The 16,232-nt window shown below is 56.3% G+C and overlaps 2 long non-coding RNA genes across 6 annotated transcripts in view; both read left to right on the top strand.

Annotated features, from left to right (window-relative positions):
- The window catches only part of LOC126058215 (uncharacterized), a 35,764-nt gene extending 29,425 nt beyond the window's left edge, over positions 1–6,339 (top strand). Inside the window, exon 3 of the long non-coding RNA XR_007513141.1 lies at positions 6,257–6,339. This is a non-coding gene — a long non-coding RNA (uncharacterized LOC126058215). The remainder of the gene's footprint in view (positions 1–6,256) is intronic.
- Positions 1–16,232, top strand: part of LOC126058214 (uncharacterized) — a 68,733-nt gene that overhangs the window by 40,423 nt on the left and 12,078 nt on the right. The window lies entirely within an intron of this gene.

Raw genomic sequence — 16,232 nt, 5'->3', positions numbered from 1 at the left:
GTTGTCTGTCCATGGGTAAAATGGAGGGCTCTGCGGAACTGGCCGCTTAGGCTGGACCTCTCCTATTGGCTCAGTGTTTGTGACTCGTCCCCGTCAGAAGTTCCGCCCAGCCTTCTGGTGGCTGTCACCATGGTGATTGGGAAAGAAGCCTTAGGCCCCACACTCAGCCTTCACCTGGCCCACCTGGCCCCTTGACCCTCATCTAGACCGCTGTGTGGATGAAAGAAAGGATGTCGACCAGCGAGCAGGTGTCCTCATTTCCTTGGAAGGATTAGGCTCCTTGCCTGGGCAGAAGACAGCCAAGGTCAGCCTGAGCCTAGACACCTAGTGAGCTGTGACACTGCAGCCAGTGATAGATGTTGATGTCCACGCTCAGGTATCCGCAGGTGGCGGATTCAGTGTGGTGGGAAGAGAAGTGGAAGTAGAGATGACACACTCACGAGGGCACGGGCCAAAGGTCAGGGAAAATAGCTGAGGTCGTGGAGCTCTAGCGGAGCCAGTCTAGGGCCCAGGCCTCCCTGCTGTACGAGGCAAAGAGGTGATCCATATGCCGCCATCCGTAGACTCTGGACGGCTGGGGCCCTGGATGCCCGGATTTCGGCCTTGTCTACCGAGAAGTGACGCACATGCGGGGTGCCACCGGAGGCTGTGGAGCAGCAAACGGCAAAATCTTGAAAATGGGGGCTTCAGTTGACTTTGCCTGTGCTCTCCTTTGGCTGAGTGACATCGTGTGTTTCCTAGCAGGTGAAGACATTCCTGGAGAGAGGCGGTTTCCATGCGTCCAGGCAAAGTGTGTGCTGAGCTGATGAGTTGCTGGAGACCAGGGTGGACTCTTCAGACCCAGAATAGGCCTCTGGCAGGTATGTGTCAATGTTTTCTGCCCATGGCACTCAGCCGGTTATTTGCATAGAATGTTATCAGCGGAATTAGTAGTCTGCGGAGAGGCTGCCACTTGTCAGCGAGCTTCACCTGGCCAGGTCCCACGGTGATGTCAAGCTTCACCTGGCCAGGTCCCACGGTGATGTCAAGCTTCACCTGGCCAGGTCCGATGGTGACATAGCTCCCCAGTCAATCACTACTCTCTAGACCTTCCAGATAGACTACCAGAACTTCTCTCCCCATGGGCAAGCAGTAGAGCCAGAGGTCTTCCCCCTTTGCTCTTTGGTCTCTAAGCCCTCTGTCAGGCACTCGAAGGTGTGAAGTGACAAGGGGGAGAAGGAAGAGATTTCAGAGAACGAACACAGCCAGAGAGAGACAGAGAGGGGCAAGAGATGCTGAGTGGGGATGCCAATGCCCTGAAGCAGTCCGCACCAGGGGCTCCCTTGTGCCTGCGTAGCCTTTCCCGGGGTGTGCTCAAATCCTGTAGCCACTAGGTGTCATAGGTCACAACGGAGGGCCCCGTGTCATCTGCCTGGCGGGCCGGATCTCTGCCATTGGCTCAGTCTTGTCACCAGGCCCGTCACAAGCTCCGCCCACTCTTGCGGTCGGGGGACTGTCTCTGGTGATGGCAAAGAAGCCTTAGCCCCGCCCACCTGGCCTTCACTTCACCTACCTGGCCCTCTGACCCTCACTCGGACCTCTGTGTTGATAAAAATCAATGTCCGCTAGTGGCCACGTGTCAGCATCTGGGATAAAGGATTCGGGACCTTGCCTGGGGCAGAAGGCAGCCTAGGTCAGCGGGTAGCTGGAAGTCTAGTGACTTGTGACACTGCTGCCAGTGACAAATGGTGACTCCCACACTCACATATCCCCTGGTGGCAGAATGATAGTGATGGGTGGAGAAACATCGCTCCGGAGCACACGTTTAATGGGGCACCAGCCAAAGCAAAGGCCAGGGCCAGTAGTGGACGTCGTGGAGCTGAATGGCGAGCCAGTGAAGGGCCCAAGGATCCCTCTTGTATGTGGCGGACAGGTCATCCGTGTCCCCACGTCCATAAAGCATTGGACTGCTGGGTCCCAGGCTGCCAGGATTTCGGCCTTGCCTTCGGAGCCCGGCCCCATAGGCAGCCTTGCACCGGAGGCGGGGACATGTAGACAGCATAAATTTGGAAACTGGCAGTGTTTCCTCGATTTCCCTGGCATCGGCCTTTTTGAGCGGCTTGCTTTTTTTCCTGGTAGGATAGGGCCCTGACGGAGAAAGGCAGGATTACGTGTGCAGGAAAGGTGTGTGTTGAGAGGGTGACGACGTTGAGACCACGTTGGGATCTTTAGTCCCAGGAAAGGCCCCTGGCGGGTGTGGGTCAATGTTCTCTACCCATCCCCCTTGGCGGGGGGAGGTTTTCACCATACAAAGCAGCAGCGCAATTATTCGTGGCCGGAGAGGTTGCATCTGCCCACAAGCTCCACCTGGCCAGGGTCCGCCCCTACTGTATTGCGCATGTCAGTCAACAGAAGCTAAGACCTTCCAGAGAGACTACCTGCTATTCTCTACCCACGGGGAAGCAGTACAGCCAGAAGCCTCCCCCGTTCCATCTCTAGGCTCTCTCTCAGGCCCCTCGTACTTGTGATGTGTCTCAGGGGTAGAATGAAGAGATTCCTCCGAGCGAACACATACAGAGAGGCCACAGATGCTGAGGAAGGGCGCCTTGCCTAGTGATATCCTAGCGTAAGTGGAAAAGAGGTACCTGCCTGCTGTCCCAGTGTGTCGAACGTGTTCACATCAGGGGTTGCCTACTGTGAAGTTATTCCCTGGGTGCCCTCGATTTTGTGGCCAAAGACGCAAGGGGCCGTTGTCTGTCCATGGGTAAAATGGAGGGCTCTGCGGAACTGGCCTCTTAGGCTGGACCTCTCCTATTGGCTCAGTGTTTGTGACTCGTCCCCGTCAGAAGTTCCGCCCAGCCTTCCGGTGGCTGTCACCATGGTGATTGGGAAAGAAGCCTTAGGCCCCACACTCAGCCTTCACCTGGCCCACCTGGCCCCTTGACCCTCATCTAGACCGCTGTGTGGATGAAAGAAAGGATGTCGGCCAGTGAGCAGGTGTCCTCATTTCCTTGGAAGGATTAGGCTCCTTGCCTGGGCAGAAGACAGCCAAGGTCAGCCTGAGCCTAGACACCTAGTGAGCTGTGACACTGCAGCCAGTGATAGATGTTGATGTCCACGCTCAGGTATCCGCAGGTGGCGGATTCAGTGTGGTGGGAAGAGAAGTGGAAGTAGAGATGACACACTCACGAGGGCACGGGCCAAAGGTCAGGGAAAATAGCTGAGGTCGTGGAGCTCTAGCGGAGCCAGTCTAGGGCCCAGGCCTCCCTGCTGTACGAGGCAAAGAGGTGATCCATATGCCGCCATCCGTAGACTCTGGACGGCTGGGGCCCTGGATGCCCGGATTTCGGCCTTGTCTACCGAGAAGTGACGCACATGCAGGGTGCCACCGGAGGCTGTGGAGCAGCAGAGGGCAAAATCTTGAAAATGGGGCCTTCAGTTGACTTTGCCTGTGCTCTCCTTTGCCTGAGTGACATCGTGTGTTTCCTAGCAGGTGAAGACATTCGTGGAGGGAGGCGGTTTCCATGCGTCCAGGCAAAGTGTGTGCTGAGCTGATGAGTTGCTGGAGACCAGGGTGGACTCTTCAGACCCAGAATAGGCCTCTGGCAGGTATGTGTCAATGTTTTCTGCCCATGGCACTCAGCCGGTTATTTGCATAGAATGTTATCAGCGGAATTAGTAGTCTCCGGAGAGGCTGCCACTTGTCAGCGAGCTTCACCTGGCCAGGTCCCACGGTGATGTCAAGCTTCACCTGGCCAGGTCCCACGGTGATGTCAAGCTTCACCTGGCCAGGTCCGATGGTGACATAGCTCCCCAGTCAATCACTACTCTCTAGACCTTCCAGATAGACTACCAGAACTTCTCTCCCCATGGGCAAGCAGTAGAGCCAGAGGCCTTGCCCCTTTGCTCTTTGGTCTCTAGGCCCTCTGTCAGGCACTCGAAGGTGTGAAGTGACAAGGGGGAGAAGGAAGAGATTTCAGAGAACGAACACAGCCAGAGAGAGACAGAGAGGGGCAAGTGATGCTGAGTGGGGATGCCTTGCCTACTGATATCCTCAGGAAAGTGGGAAAGAGGTACCTGGTGTGCTCTGCCAATGCCCTGAAGCAGTCCGCACCAGGGGCTCCCTTGTGCCTGCGTAGCCTTTCCCGGGGTGTGCTCAAATCCTGTGGCCACTAGGTGTCATAGGTCACAACGGAGGGCCCCGTGTCATCTGCCTGGCGGGCCGGATCTCTGCCATTGGCTCAGTCTTGTCACCAGGCCCGTCAGAAGCTCCGCCCACTTTTGCGGTGGGGGGACTGTCTCTATGGTGATGGCAAAGAAGCCTTAGCCCCGCCCACCTGGCCTTCACTTCACCTACCTGGCCCTCTGACCCTCACTCGGACCTCTGTGTTGATAAAAATCAATGTCCGCTAGTGGCCACGTGTCAGCATCTGGGATAAAGGATTCGGGACCTTGCCTGGGGCAGAAGGCAGCCTAGGTCAGCGGGTAGCTGGAAGTCTAGTGACTTGTGACACTGCTGCCAGTGACAAATGGTGACTCCCACACTCACATATCCCCTGGTGGCAGAATGCTAGTGATGGGTGGAGAAACATCGCTCCGGAGCACACGTTTAATGGGGCACCAGCCAAAGCAAAGGCCAGGGCCAGTAGTGGACGTTGTGGAGCTGAATGGCGAGCCAGTGAAGGGCCCAAGGATCCCTCTTGTATGTGGCGGACAGGTCATCCGTGTCCCCACGTCCATAAAGCATTGGACTGCTGGGTCCCAAGCTGCCAGGATTTCGGCCTTGCCTTCGGAGCCCGGCCCCATAGGCAGTCTTGCACCGGAGGTGGGGACATGTAGACAGCATAAATTTGGAAACTGGCAGTGTTTCCTCGATTTCCCTGGCATCGGCCTTTTTGAGCGGCTTGCTTTTTTTCCTGGTAGGATAGGGCCCTGACGGAGAAAGGCAGGATTACGTGTGCAGGAAAGGTGTGTGTTGAGAGGGTGACGACGTTGAGACCACGTTGGGATCTTTAGTCCCAGGAAAGGCCCCTGGCGGGTGTGGGTCAATGTTCTCTACCCATCCCCCTTGGCGGGGGGAGGTTTTCACCATACAAAGCAGCAGCGCAATTATTCGTGGCCGGAGAGGTTGCATCTGCCCACAAGCTCCACCTGGCCAGGGTCCGCCCCTACTGTATTGCGCATGTCAGTCAACAGAAGCTAAGACCTTCCAGAGAGACTACCTGCTATTCTGTCCCCACGGGGAAGCAGTACAGCCAGAAGCCTCCCCCGTTCCATCTCTAGGCTCTCTCTCAGGCCCCTCATACTTGTGATGTGTCTCAGGGGTAGAATGAAGAGATTCCTCCGAGCGAACACATACAGAGAGGCCACAGATGCTGAGGAAGGGCGCCTTGCCTAGTGATATCCTAGCGTAAGTGGAAAAGAGGTACCTGCCTGCTGTCCCAGTGTGTCGAACGTGTTCACATCAGGGGTTGCCTACTGTGAAGTTATTCCCTGGGTGCCCTCGATTTTGTGGCCAAAGACGCAAGGGGCCGTTGTCTGTCCATGGGTAAAATGGAGGGCTCTGCGGAACTGGCCGGTTAGGCTGGACCTCTCCTATTGGCTCAGTGTTTGTGACTCGTCCCCGTCAGAAGTTCCGCCCAGCCTTCCGGTGGCTGTCTCCATGGTGATTGGGAAAGAAGCCTTAGGCCCCACACTCAGCCTTCACCTGGCCCACCTGGCCCCTTGACCCTCATCTAGACCGCTGTGTGGATGAAAGAAAGGATGTCGGCCAGTGAGCAGGTGTCCTCATTTCCTTGGAAGGATTAGGCTCCTTGCCTGGGCAGAAGACAGCCAAGGTCAGCCTGAGCCTAGACACCTAGTGAGCTGTGACACTGCAGCCAGTGATAGATGTTGATGTCCACGCTGAGGTATCCGCAGGTGGCGGATTCAGTGTGGTGGGAAGAGAAGTGGAAGTAGAGATGACACACTCACGAGGGCACGGGCCAAAGGTCAGGGAAAATAGCTGAGGTCGTGGAGCTCTAGCGGAGCCAGTCTAGGGCCCAGGCCTCCCTGCTGTACGAGGCAAAGAGGTGATCCATATGCCGCCATCCGTAGACTCTGGACGGCTGGGGCCCTGGATGCCCGGATTTCGGCCTTGTCTACCGAGAAGTGACGCACATGCAGTGTGCCACCGGAGGCTGTGGAGCAGCAGAGGGCAAAATCTTGAAAATGGGGGCTTCAGTTGACTTTGCCTGTGCTCTCCTTTGGCTGAGTGACATCGTGTGTTTCCTAGCAGGTGAAGACATTCGTGGAGAGAGGCGGTTTCCATGCGTCCAGGCAAAGTGTGTGCTGAGCTGATGAGTTGCTGGAGACCAGGGTGGACTCTTCAGACCCAGAATAGGCCTCTGGCAGGTATGTGTCAATGTTTTCTGCCCATGGCACTCAGCCGGTTATTTGCATAGAATGTTATCAGCGGAATTAGTAGTCTCCGGAGAGGCTGCCACTTGTCAGCGAGCTTCACCTGGCCAGGTCCCACGGTGATGTCAAGCTTCACCTGGCCAGGTCCCACGGTGATGTCAAGCTTCACCTGGCCAGGTCCGATGGTGACATAGCTCCCCAGTCAATCACTACTCTCTAGACCTTCCAGATAGACTACCAGAACTTCTCTCCCCATGGGCAAGCAGTAGAGCCAGAGGCCTTGCCCCTTTGCTCTTTGGTCTCTAGGCCCTCTGTCAGGCACTCGAAGGTGTGAAGTGACAAGGGGGAGAAGGAAGAGATTTCAGAGAACGAACACAGCCAGAGAGAGACAGAGAGGGGCAAGTGATGCTGAGTGGGGATGCCTTGCCTACTGATATCCTCAGGAAAGTGGGAAAGAGGTACCTGGTGTGCTCTGCCAATGCCCTGAAGCAGTCCGCACCAGGGGCTCCCTTGTGCCTGCGTAGCCTTTCCCGGGGTGTGCTCAAATCCTGTGGCCACTAGGTGTCATAGGTCACAACGGAGGGCCCCGTGTCATCTGCCTGGCGGGCCGGATCTCTGCCATTGGCTCAGTCTTGTCACCAGGCCCGTCAGAAGCTCCGCCCACTTTTGCGGTGGGGGGACTGTCTCTATGGTGATGGCAAAGAAGCCTTAGCCCCGCCCACCTGGCCTTCACTTCACCTACCTGGCCCTCTGACCCTCACTCGGACCTCTGTGTTGATAAAAATCAATGTCCGCTAGTGGCCACGTGTCAGCATCTGGGATAAAGGATTCGGGACCTTGCCTGGGGCAGAAGGCAGCCTAGGTCAGCGGGTAGCTGGAAGTCTAGTGACTTGTGACACTGCTGCCAGTGACAAATGGTGACTCCCACACTCACATATCCCCTGGTGGCAGAATGCTAGTGATGGGTGGAGAAACATCGCTCCGGAGCACACGTTTAATGGGGCACCAGCCAAAGCAAAGGCCAGGGCCAGTAGTGGACGTCGTGGAGCTGAATGGCGAGCCAGTGAAGGGCCCAAGGATCCCTCTTGTATGTGGCGGACAGGTCATCCGTGTCCCCACGTCCATAAAGCATTGGACTGCTGGGTCCCAGGCTGCCAGGATTTCGGCCTTGCCTTCGGAGCCCGGCCACATAGGCAGCCTTGCACCGGAGGCGGGGACATGTAGACAGCATAAATTTGGAAACTGGCAGTGTTTCCTCGATTTCCCTGGCATCGGCCTTTTTGAGCGGCTTGCTTTTTTTCCTGGTAGGATAGGGCCCTGACGGAGAAAGGCAGGATTACGTGTGCAGGAAAGGTGTGTGTTGAGAGGGTGACGACGTTGAGACCACGTTGGGATCTTTAGTCCCATGAAAGGCCCCTGGCGGGTGTGGGTCAATGTTCTCTACCCATCCCCCTTGGCGGGGGGAGGTTTTCACCATACAAAGCAGCAGAGCAATTATTCGTCGCCGGAGAGGTTGCATCTGCCCACAAGCTCCACCTGGCCAGGGTCCGCCCCTACTGTATTGCGCATGTCAGTCAACAGAAGCTAAGACCTTCCAGAGAGACTACCTGCTATTCTCTACCCACGGGGAAGCAGTACAGCCAGAAGCCTCCCCCGTTCCATCTCTAGGCTCTCTCTCAGGCCCCTCATACTTGTGATGTGTCTCAGGGGTAGAATGAAGAGATTCCTCCGAGCGAACACATACAGAGAGGCCACAGATGCTGAGGAAGGGCGCCTTGCCTAGTGATATCCTAGCGTAAGTGGAAAAGAGGTACCTGCCTGCTGTCCCAGTGTGTCGAACGTGTTCATATCAGGGGTTGCCTACTGTGAAGTTATTCCCTGGGTGCCCTCGATTTTGTGGCCAAAGACGCAAGGGGCCGTTGTCTGTCCATGGGTAAAATGGAGGGCTCTGCGGAACTGGCCGGTTAGGCTGGACCTCTCCTATTGGCTCAGTGTTTGTGACTCGTCCCCGTCAGAAGTTCCGCCCAGCCTTCCGGTGGCTGTCACCATGGTGATTGGGAAAGAAGCCTTAGGCCCCACACTCAGCCTTCACCTGGCCCACCTGGCCCCTTGACCCTCATCTAGACCGCTGTGTGGATGAAAGAAAGGATGTCGGCCAGTGAGCAGGTTTCCTCATTTCCTTGGAAGGATTAGGCTCCTTGCCTGGGCAGAAGACAGCCAAGGTCAGCCTGAGCCTAGACACCTAGTGAGCTGTGACACTGCAGCCAGTGATAGATGTTGATGTCCACGCTCAGGTATCCGCAGGTGGCGGATTCAGTGTGGTGGGAAGAGAAGTGGAAGTAGAGATGACACACTCACGAGGGCACGGGCCAAAGGTCAGGGAAAATAGCTGAGGTCGTGGAGCTCTAGCGGAGCCAGTCTAGGGCCCAGGCCTCCCTGCTGTACGAGGCAAAGAGGTGATCCATATGCCGCCATCCGTAGACTCTGGGCGGCTGGGGCCCTGGATGCCCGGATTTTGGCCTTGTCTACCGAGAAGTGACGCACATGCGGGGTGCCACCGGAGGCTGTGGAGCAGCAGAGGGCAACATCTTGAAAATGGGGGCTTCAGTTGACTTTGCCTGTGCTCTCCTTTGGCTGAGTGACATCGTGTGTTTCCTAGCAGGTGAAGACATTCGTGGAGAGAGGCGGTTTCCATGCGTCCAGGTAAAGTGTGTGCTGAGCTGATGAGTTGCTGGAGAGCAGGGTGGACTCTTCAGACCCAGAATAGGCCTCTGGCAGGTATGTGTCAATGTTTTCTGCCCATGGCACTCAGCCGGTTATTTGCATAGAATGTTATCAGCGGAATTAGTAGTCTCCGGAGAGGCTGCCACTTGTCAGCGAGCTTCACCTGGCCAGGTCCCACGGTGATGTCAAGCTTCACCTGGCCAGGTCCGATGGTGACATAGCTCCCCAGTCAATCACTACTCTCTAGACCTTCCAGATAGACTACCAGAACTTCTCTCCCCATGGGCAAGCAGTAGAGCCAGAGGCCTTCCCCCTTTGCTCTTTGTTCTCTAAGCCCTCTGTCAGGCACTCGAAGGTGTGAAGTGACAAGGGGGAGAAGGAAGAGATTTCAGAGAACGAACACAGCCAGAGAGAGACAGAGAGGGGCAAGAGATGCTGAGTGGGGATGCCAATGCCCTGAAGCAGTCCGCACCAGGGGCTCCCTTGTGCCTGCGTAGCCTTTCCCGGGGTGTGCTCAAATCCTGTGGCCACTAGGTGTCATAGGTCACAATGGAGGGCCCCGTGTCATCTGCCTGGCGGGCCGGATCTCTGCCATTGGCTCAGTCTTGTCACCAGGCCCATCACAAGCTCCGCCCACTCTTGCGGTGGGGGGACTGTCTCTGGTGATGGCAAAGAAGCCTTAGCCCCGCCCACCTGGCCTTCACTTCACCTACCTGGCCCTCTGACCCTCACTCAGACCTCTGTGTTGATAAAAATCAATGTCCGCTAGTGGCCAGGTGTCAGCATCTGGGATAAAGGATTCGGGACCTTGCCTGGGGCAGAAGGCAGCCTAGGTCAGCGGGTAGCTGGAAGTCTAGTGACTTGTGACACTGCTGCCAGTGACAAATGGTGACTCCCACACTCACATATCCCCTGGTGGCAGAATGATAGTGATGGGTGGAGAAACATCGCTCCGGAGCACACGTTTAATGGGGCACCAGCCAAAGCAAAGGCCAGGGCCAGTAGTGGACGTCGTGGAGCTGAATGGCGAGCCAGTGAAGGGCCCAAGGATCCCTCCTGTATGTGGCGAACAGGTCATCCGTGTCCCCACGTCCATAAAGCATTGGACTGCTGGGTCCCAGGCTGCCAGGATTTCGGTCTTGCCTTCAGAGCCCGGCCACATAGGCAGCCTTGCACCGGAGGCTGGGACATGTAGACAGCATAAATTTGGAAACTGGCAGTGTTTCCTCGATTTCCCTGGCATCGGCCTTTTTGAGCGGCTTGCTTTTTTTCCTGGTAGGATAGGGCCCTGAGGGAGAAAGGCAGGATTACATGTGCAGGAAAGGTGTGTGTTGAGACGGTGACGACGTTGAGACAATGTTGGGATCTTTAGTCCCAGGAAAGGCCCCTGGCGGGTGCGGGTCAATGTTCTCTACCCATCCCCCTTGGCGGGGGGAGGTTTTCACCATACAAAGCAGCAGCGCAATTATTCGTGGCCGGAGAGGTTGCATCTGCCCACAAGCTCCACCTGGCCAGGGTCCGCCCCTACTGTATTGCGCATGTCAGTCAACGGAAGCTAAGAACTTCCAGAGAGACTACCTGCTATTCTCTACCCATGGGGAAGCAGTACAGCCAGAAGCCTCCCCCGTTCCATCTCTAGGCTCTCTCTCAGGCCCCTCATACTTGTGATGTGTCTCAGGGGTAGAATGAAGAGATTCCTCCGAGCGAACACATACAGAGAGGCCACAGATGCTGAGGAAGGGCGCCTTGCCTAGTGATATCCTAGCGTAAGTGGAAAAGAGGTACCTGCCTGCTGTCCCAGTGTGTCGAACGTGTTCACATCAGGGGTTGCCTACTGTGAAGTTATTCCCTGGGTGCCCTCGATTTTGTGGCCAAAGACGCAAGGGGCCGTTGTCTGTCCATGGGTAAAATGGAGGGCTGTGCGGAACTGGCCGCTTAGGCTGGACCTCTCCTATTGGCTCAGTGTTTGTGACTCGTCCCCGTCAGAAGTTCCGCCCAGCCTTCCGGTGGCTGTCACCATGGTGATTGGGAAAGAAGCCTTAGGCCCCACACTCAGCCTTCACCTGGCCCACCTGGCCCCTTGACCCTCATCTAGACCGCTGTGTGGATGAAAGAAAGGATGTCGGCCAGTGAGCAGGTGTCCTCATTTCCTTGGAAGGATTAGGCTCCTTGCCTGGGCAGAAGACAGCCAAGGTCAGCCTGAGCCTAGACACCTAGTGAGCTGTGACACTGCAGCCAGTGATAGATGTTGATGTCCACGCTGAGGTATCCGCAGGTGGCGGATTCAGTGTGGTGAGAAGAGAAGTGGAAGTAGAGATGACACACTCACGAGGGCACGGGCCAAAGGTCAGGGAAAATAGCTGAGGTCGTGGAGCTCTAGCGGAGCCAGACTAGGGCCCAGGCCTCCCTGCTGTACGAGGCAAAGAGGTGATCCATATGCCGCCATCCGTAGACTCTGGACGGCTGGGGCCCTGGATGCCCGGATTTCGGCCTTGTCTACCGAGAAGTGACGCACATGCAGTGTGCCACCGGAGGCTGTGGAGCAGCAGAGGGCAACATCTTGAAAATGGGGGCTTCAGTTGACTTTGCCTGTGCTCTCCTTTGGCTGAGTGACATCGTGTGTTTCCTAGCAGGTGAAGACATTCGTGGAGAGAGGCGGTTTCCATGCGTCCAGGCAAAGTGTGTGCTGAGCTGATGAGTTGCTGGAGAGCAGGGTGGACTCTTCAGACCAAGAATAGGCCTCTGGCAGGTATGTGTCAATGTTTTCTGCCCATGGCACTCAGCCGGTTATTTGCATAGAATGTTATCAGCGGAATTAGTAGTCTCCGGAGAGGCTGCCACTTGTCAGCGAGCTTCACCTGGCCAGGTCCCACGGTGATGTCAAGCTTCACCTGGCCAGGTCCGATGGTGACATAGCTCCCCAGTCAATCACTACTCTCTAGACCTTCCAGATAGACTACCAGAACTTCTCTCCCCATGGGCAAGCAGTAGAGCCAGAGGCCTTGCCCCTTTGCTCTTTGGTCTCTAGGCCCTCTGTCAGGCACTCGAAGGTGTGAAGTGACAAGGGGGAGAAGGAAGAGATTTCAGAGAACGAACACAGCCAGAGAGAGACAGAGAGGGGCAAGAGATGCTGAGTGGGGATGCCTTGCCTACTGATATCCTCAGGAAAGTGGGAAAGAGGTACCTGGTGTGCTCTGCCAATGCCCTGAAGCAGTCCGCACCAGGGGCTCCCTTGTGCCTGCGTAGCCTTTCCCGGGGTGTGCTCAAATCCTGTGGCCACTAGGTGTCATAGGTCACAATGGAGGGCCCCGTGTCATCTGCCTGGCGGGCCGGATCTCTGCCATTGGCTCAGTCTTGTCACCAGGCCCATCACAAGCTCCGCCCACTCTTGCGGTGGGGAGACTGTCTCTGGTGATGGCAAAGAAGCCTTAGCCCCGCCCACCTGGCCTTCACTTCACCTACCTGGCCCTCTGACCCTCACTCAGACCTCTGTGTTGATAAAAATCAATGTCCGCTAGTGGCCAGGTGTCAGCATCTGGGATAAAGGATTCGGGACCTTGCCTGGGGCAGAAGGCAGCCTAGGTCAGCGGGTAGCTGGAAGTCTAGTGACTTGTGACACTGCTGCCAGTGACAAATGGTGACTCCCACACTCACATATCCCCTGGTGGCAGAATGCTAGTGATGGGTGGAGAAACATCGCTCCGGAGCACACGTTTAATGGGGCACCAGCCAAAGCAAAGGCCAGGGCCAGTAGTGGACGTTGTGGAGCTGAATGGCGAGCCAGTGAAGGGCCCAAGGATCCCTCCTGTATGTGGCGAACAGGTCATCCGTGTCCCCACGTCCATAAAGCATTGGACTGCTGGGTCCCAGGCTGCCAGGATTTCGGTCTTGCCTTCAGAGCCCGGCCACATAGGCAGCCTTGCACCGGAGGCGGGGACATGTAGACAGCATAAATTTGGAAACTGGCAGTGTTTCCTCGATTTCCCTGGCATCGGCCTTTTTGAGCGGCTTGCTTTTTTTCCTGGTAGGATAGGGCCCTGAGGGAGAAAGGCAGGATTACATGTGCAGGAAAGGTGTGTGTTGAGACGGTGACGACGTTGAGACAATGTTGGGATCTTTAGTCCCAGGAAAGGCCCCTGGCGGGTGCGGGTCAATGTTCTCTACCCATCCCCCTTGGCGGGGGGAGGTTTTCACCATACAAAGCAGCAGCGCAATTATTCGTGGCCGGAGAGGTTGCATCTGCCCACAAGCTCCACCTGGCCAGGGTCCGCCCCTACTGTATTGCGCATGTCAGTCAACGGAAGCTAAGAACTTCCAGAGAGACTACCTGCTATTCTCTACCCATGGGGAAGCAGTACAGCCAGAAGCCTCCCCCGTTCCATCTCTAGGCTCTCTCTCAGGCCCCTCATACTTGTGATGTGTCTCAGGGGTAGAATGAAGAGATTCCTCCGAGCGAACACATACAGAGAGGCCACAGATGCTGAGGAAGGGCGCCTTGCCTAGTGATATCCTAGCGTAAGTGGAAAAGAGGTACCTGCCTGCTGTCCCAGTGTGTCGAACGTGTTCACATCAGGGGTTGCCTACTGTGAAGTTATTCCCTGGGTGCCCTCGATTTTGTGGCCAAAGACGCAAGGGGCCGTTGTCTGTCCATGGGTAAAATGGAGGGCTGTGCGGAACTGGCCGCTTAGGCTGGACCTCTCCTATTGGCTCAGTGTTTCTGACTCGTCCCCGTCAGAAGTTCCGCCCAGCCTTCCGGTGGCTGTCACCATGGTGATTGGGAAAGAAGCCTTAGGCCCCACACTCAGCCTTCACCTGGCCCACCTGGCCCCTTGACCCTCATCTAGACCGCTGTGTGGATGAAAGAAAGGATGTCGGCCAGTGAGCAGGTGTCCTCATTTCCTTGGAAGGATTAGGCTCCTTGCCTGGGCAGAAGACAGCCAAGGTCAGCCTGAGCCTAGACACCTAGTGAGCTGTGACACTGCAGCCAGTGATAGATGTTGATGTCCACGCTCAGGTATCCGCAGGTGGCGGATTCAGTGTGGTGGGAAGAGAAGTGGAAGTAGAGATGACACACTCACGAGGGCACGGGCCAAAGGTCAGGGAAAATAGCTGAGGTCGTGGAGCTCTAGCGGAGCCAGTCTAGGGCCCAGGCCTCCCTGCTGTACGAGGCAAAGGGGTGATCCATATGCCGCCATCCGTAGACTCTGGACGGCTGGGGCCCTGGATGCCCGGATTTCGGCCTTGTCTACCGAGAAGTGACGCACATGCAGGGTGCCACCGGAGGCTGTGGAGCAGCAGAGGGCAAAATCTTGAAAATGGGGGCTTCAGTTGACTTTGCCTGTGCTCTCCTTTGGCTGAGTGACATCGTGTGTTTCCTAGCAGGTGAAGACATTCGTGGAGAGAGGCGGTTTCCATGCGTCCAGGCAAAGTGTGTGCTGAGCTGATGAGTTGCTGGAGACCAGGGTGGACTCTTCAGACCCAGAATAGGCGTCTGGCAGGTATGTGTCAATGTTTTCTGCCCATGGCACTCAGCCGGTTATTTGCATAGAATGTTATCAGCGGAATTAGTAGTCTCCGGAGAGGCTGCCACTTGTCAGCGAGCTTCACCTGGCCAGGTCCCACGGTGATGTCAAGCTTCACCTGGCCAGGTCCCACGGTGATGTCAAGCTTCTCCTGGCCAGGTCCGATGGTGACATAGCTCCCCAGTCAATCACTACTCTCTAGACCTTCCAGATAGACTACCAGAACTTCTCTCCCCATGGGCAAGCAGTAGAGCCAGAGGCCTTGCCCCTTTGCTCTTTGGTCTCTAGGCCCTCTGTCAGGCACTCGAAGGTGTGAAGTGACAAGGGGGAGAAGGAAGAGATTTCAGAGAACGAACACAGCCAGAGAGAGACAGAGAGGGGCAAGAGATGCTGAGTGGGGATGCCTTGCCTACTGATATCCTCAGGAAAGTGGGAAAGAGGTACCTGGTGTGCTCTGCCAATGCCCTGAAGCAGTCCGCACCAGGGGCTCCCTTGTGCCTGCGTAGCCTTTCCCGGGGTGTGCTCAAATCCTGTGGCCACTAGGTGTCATAGGTCACAACGGAGGGCCCCGTATCATCTGCCTGGCGGGCCGGATCTCTGCCATTGGCTCAGTCTTGTCACCAGGCCCGTCAGAAGCTCCGCCCACTTTTGCGGTGGGGGGACTGTGTCTATGGTCATGGCAAAGAAGCCTTAGCCGGGCCACCTGGCCTTCACTTCACCTACCTGGCCCTCTGACCCTCACTCGGACCTCTGTGTTGATAAAAATCAATGTCCGCTAGTGGCCAGGTGTCAGCATCTGGGATAAAGGATTCGGGACCTTGCCTGGGGCAGAAGGCAGCCTAGGTCAGCGGGTAGCTGGAAGTCTAGTGACTTGTGACACTGCTGCCAGTGACAAATGGTGACTCCCACACTCACATATCCCCTGGTGGCAGAATGCTAGTGATGGGTGGAGAAACATCGCTCCGGAGCACACGTTTAATGGGGCACCAGCCAAAGCAAAGGCCAGGGCCAGTAGTGGACGTCGTGGAGCTGAATGGCGAGCCAGTGAAGGGCCCAAGGATCCCTCCTGTATGTGGCGGACAGGTCATCCGTGTCCCCACGTCCATAAAGCATTGGACTGCTGGGTCCCAGGCTGCCAGGATTTCGGCCTTGCCTTCGGAGCCCGGCCACATAGGCAGCCTTGCACCGGAGGCGGGGACATGTAGACAGCATAAATTTGGAAACTGGCAGTGTTTCCTCGATTTCCCTGGCATCGGCCTTTTTGAGCGGCTTGCTTTTTTTCCTGGTAGGATAGGGCCCTGAGGGAGAAAGGCAGGATTACGTGTGCAGGAAAGGTGTGTGTTGAGAGGGTGACGACGTTGAGACCAGGTTGGGATCTTTAGTCCCAGGAAAGGCCCCTGGCGGGTGTGGGTCAATGTTCTCTACCCATCCCCCTTGGCGGGGGGAGGTTTTCACCATACAAAGCAGCAGAGCAATTATTCGTCGCCGGAGAGGTTGCATCTGCCCACAAGCTCCACCTGGCCAGGGTCCGCCCCTACTGTATTGCGCATGTCAGTCAACAGAAGCTAAGACCTTCCAGAGAGACTACCTGCTATTCTCTACCCACGG

Source organism: Elephas maximus, chromosome 14 (assembly GCF_024166365.1).
Source record: "Elephas maximus indicus isolate mEleMax1 chromosome 14, mEleMax1 primary haplotype, whole genome shotgun sequence".
Taxonomy (NCBI): domain Eukaryota; kingdom Metazoa; phylum Chordata; class Mammalia; order Proboscidea; family Elephantidae; genus Elephas; species Elephas maximus.
The sequence above is the reverse complement of the archived record's forward strand: the minus strand, read 5'-3'. Positions and strand labels throughout refer to the sequence as shown.